General features: G+C 45.9%; 1 long non-coding RNA gene across 1 annotated transcript; it reads left to right on the forward strand.

Annotated features, from left to right (window-relative positions):
* The first annotated feature begins 446 nt into the window (after positions 1 to 446).
* Positions 447 to 3,433, forward strand: LOC311428302. The gene is made up of 4 exons (XR_014687638.1): positions 447 to 575; positions 1,728 to 1,788; positions 2,181 to 2,234; positions 2,309 to 3,433. It is a non-coding gene; the product is annotated as an uncharacterized lncRNA (long non-coding RNA).
* The last annotated feature ends 278 nt before the right edge of the window (positions 3,434 to 3,711 follow it).

Genomic DNA, 3,711 nt, shown 5'->3' on the forward strand with positions numbered 1-3,711 from the left:
TGCTTCTAGAAACACCCCAGGTCTCTTGTCTGTTCTCTGCATGTTGGTCAGGTAAAGCAGATTTAAAAACAAAAAACAAAACAAAACAAAAAAAACAGCTACTGCTGCTCCTGCTCTGCTCCTACTTCCTTGTGCTTTGTCCCTCCCCTTTTCCAGGTGATTGGGTTTGGATATTGGGCGGGGCCAAATGGTATATGAGCCCCAGGCATGGCATCAGAGAGCTCCTTCTGCCTGGGCTGCTCTTTGGGGTAAGTGTTTTGTTTTTTCTTCAGTCAGTTGCAGGGTTCTCTAGGCAGGCTGGAGTCTGTGGATTTCTGGATTTCTAAGTGCTTGGAATTCACTTAACAGAGGGATATTTAGTGAAGGTTTTTGGCTCACTGTTTTTTGTGATGGTGGGATACTCTTCTGTTTTTGAACTATATTTTAATCTCTAGATGCGTTAACCTACTTGTGTAACTCTCCAGAGGACTAAAACCAGCTTGATTGCATGGTATGTGTGGCTTGACAGCGTAGATGCAGCATTACCAAGAGACTGAGTAGGGTTGTATCAGAGTCTCCTCTTTCCTCTGCAAAGGGTAAGTCTGTGATTACCCCTGCTGGGGCTGCTGTGCATGCATGTCTTTTTTGGCATTTGTGGAGCTCAGTTGGTTGTTTTTTTTTGTGTGTGTATGTTGTAACTTTCTTTTTTTTTGAGGGGCAAATAGTGTGTGTGCTGAGTGTGGTTGGCAGGAGGAGGTGGGGAGCTGCTCAGGACTGGTAGGTTTGGTTTCTAGGAATATGCAGCATCCTTCCTGTGCGATGTGATTGATTGTTGGGCGGGAACGTTCTAGCTTGTGTGTGTTAAGCAATGTAGCTTGTGTGTTGTGTGGCCTGGGCAGAGTTCGCTGTGGCGCTGTGAGCAAAGAATCTCATTTAGAGCTGTTGAGCAACTGAAGTAAAGGAGCTGGGAAGAGAGAGGTATTGCAGCAGTGTACTGGGTCTGGCTGGAATGTTAACTTTCCTGGCAGCAGCCCATACAGTGCCGTACTCTGTGCTTGTAGCTGGAACAGCAGTGTTATCACACCAGTGTTGTGTCTACTGCTGAGCAGCAGTGGCACAGCATTGGGCCTTTCTCTAACCCTCCTAGGGGGTGGGCAAAAAGTGAGGAGAGAAACATCACTAGGGCAGCTGACCTAAACCAATCAAAGGGATATTCCATACCATGTGATGTCACACTCAGCAATAAAAGGTGGAAACAGGAAGAAGAGGGGAGGGGTGGGCTCTTGTTGAGAAAACATTGGTCCTCCTCTTGAACACCGGCTATGTGCGTTGAGGCCTTGCTTCAAGGACGTGGTCAATCATCGCTCATTTGTGGGAAGTAGAGAGTAATTTCTTTCCTCTGCACTTCCATATAGCCTTCATTTATTTTGTTTGTTTTCCTCCCTTCTTTTTATTTTTTCCCTTTCCCCCTCCCTTTTCCCCTCTCCCTTTTTATTTTCCTTTAGTTAAATTGTTTAGTTCATAATAATCTTTATTTAATTATTATTATTATTATTTCAATTTAATTAAATTATCCTTATCTCAACCCGTGAGTTGTTCTTTGCTTTACTTCTCCCCCTCCTCATCTAAAAGAGGGGGAGTGAGAGAGCGGTTGTGGGGTTTAGCTGCCCAGCATGGTAAAACCACCACAAGCAGGTACGCTGTGGCTATGAGGTGCCTCAGAGTGTGCTTTTCTCCTGTCTTTGCAGGTGCTCTGTGCAGTCGTGGACAGGGAAGGGAAATCCTAATGTCATGAAGCTCTGAGGGAAGGTTTGTGTTGTCAGCCTGGTCATCCCTTATCCGAAGCAAAGGGAAGATTGATTGGTGTTTGATTGTTTTGGCGTATAATCTGTTCTGTACCTAGATTTTTCTTTCTACGTAAAAAAAAAAAAAAATGTTTGAGCTATTTCCAGTTAAGCAATTTCCAGTTACTTGCTGGGCCGTATTGTCCTTTTAATATTCAAAGCTGCAGCAAAAACATGGGGATTGTTCCTTCTAGAAACACCCCAGTTCTCTTGTCTGCGGTCTGCATGCTTTTGAGCTAAAGCAGATTTCAAAAAAAAGAAACAAGAAACACACACACACAAACAACAACAACAAAAAACCACCATTGGGTCATTTGTTGTGAATGCAATGATCATTTAATCCCTTTGTTTTCCCAGGTGGTGTGAATGATACTGGCTGCACTGTTGGAGCTTGGATTCGGAGAGGAAGAGGTGAGCACAATTGTATGTTGCATCAGTACTAGTCAGCATTATGGAGCAGGTGGGCATCATGGCTGGCGTGTTAGTGAATGCTGATACTCTGTTTTTGCAGATGATGATGAGCCTGGCAATTGACTAAGATGACAATCAGTGCCTGTGTATTTCTTGAGGCGGAGGGAATTTACCATGCAGCAACCTGAGAGCTAAGTTGGGGGGCACCTGGTATTTGCATATCTGGGGTGGCTAATGGGAGCTGGGAGTCAGAGCAGCATGGAGCCAGCTGGCTGAATAGACTTGGTGCCACTGTGAGGGTGGCTCAGGCTGGGTCACGTTCAGGCTGCTTGTGGCTGGGTCACCAGGCTAATAGAAGCAGCGGGATTATTTTGTAGCGTGAGTGTGTGCGCCAGGCAGGACAGTTTCCTTCTGTTCGTCTGTCTTGTAGTGTTGCTTCTGCAGCGTCTGTTCTGCGCTTCTCGGGTCTTGATATCCTCCTGGCTTTTTAGACTGGACTGACTAGACATGCGACTTGATAGCAGTGCTGAAGGGCCTCAATGCTTGTTTTGTCATTATGGCTCTGATCTGAGCACTTCTTGTCTTGCAGTCACTGCTTAAAGTGCAGATCTGTTTCAGGTCTTGTGCATCATATTCGGTTTGAGATTGTGTCTGTTTCCATCCTCACTCTTGCAGAAGTCATCTGGGCTGCATCAGGAGCTCTTGCTTGGGAATTGATGTCCTAGCGTCTTCTTATGGGGTTTTCAGTCCCCATCCTTCTGGTCTCTTGTCTTGAAGGCAGGCTTTTTAGGCCTCTATCATCGCAGTTCTGGCAGTTGCTTCCAGTCGCGTGTCGTGACATTTGAGTCTCTCCTGGGGTCTGCTGCAGAGCACCTATTCTGACTTGCTGTTGCCATAGGGCTTCCCTCTGGGGGTCACTTTTTCTTGTGCCTTTTGTTGTGTGTTTTGTTTGTAGTGTTTGTGGTGTGCCTGTGTGTGCATGTGTTTGGTCTGGAGCTGTCCTGCCTGGCAGTTAGTGATGACAGCTAACGTGGCAGTGCATGGGTGTACTAATACATTGTCCGGACTGTGTTGGCGAAGACATCCAGTCTGCCTCTGCGCACGTGCTGAAGGGCAGCTGGCATAGTATATCTGTTTGCGCACAACTGCTTGTTTACCTCTATTCATTTAATAAATTGTAAAATTTAATTGCAATCCAATTTGGGACCCAGTCATGTATGACAACTGGGGGCTTGTCCGGGAGGGCTTTGGTTCCTGAATTCTTATTTGATCTAGGAGAGGCGCCCCACCATTTGGTGGCTGCTGTTCGAGTCAGGTCGGGACTAATGGCATCTTGAACCTGAATAAAGGTAAGCAAAGGTTTTGATTTTTTTTCAGCTCCCTTGCTGGCTGCAGCACTATATTTTGCCCGTAATTCTGCGTGTGAAGATCTAAATGAAGACAACAGAGTTGTAAGCGTTTAATGCATATACTGTTC

The sequence above is a fragment of the Aythya ferina genome (assembly GCF_964211825.1).
Source record: "Aythya ferina genome assembly, contig: HAP1_SCAFFOLD_42, whole genome shotgun sequence".
In the NCBI taxonomy this organism is placed as follows: Eukaryota; Metazoa; Chordata; class Aves; order Anseriformes; family Anatidae; genus Aythya; species Aythya ferina.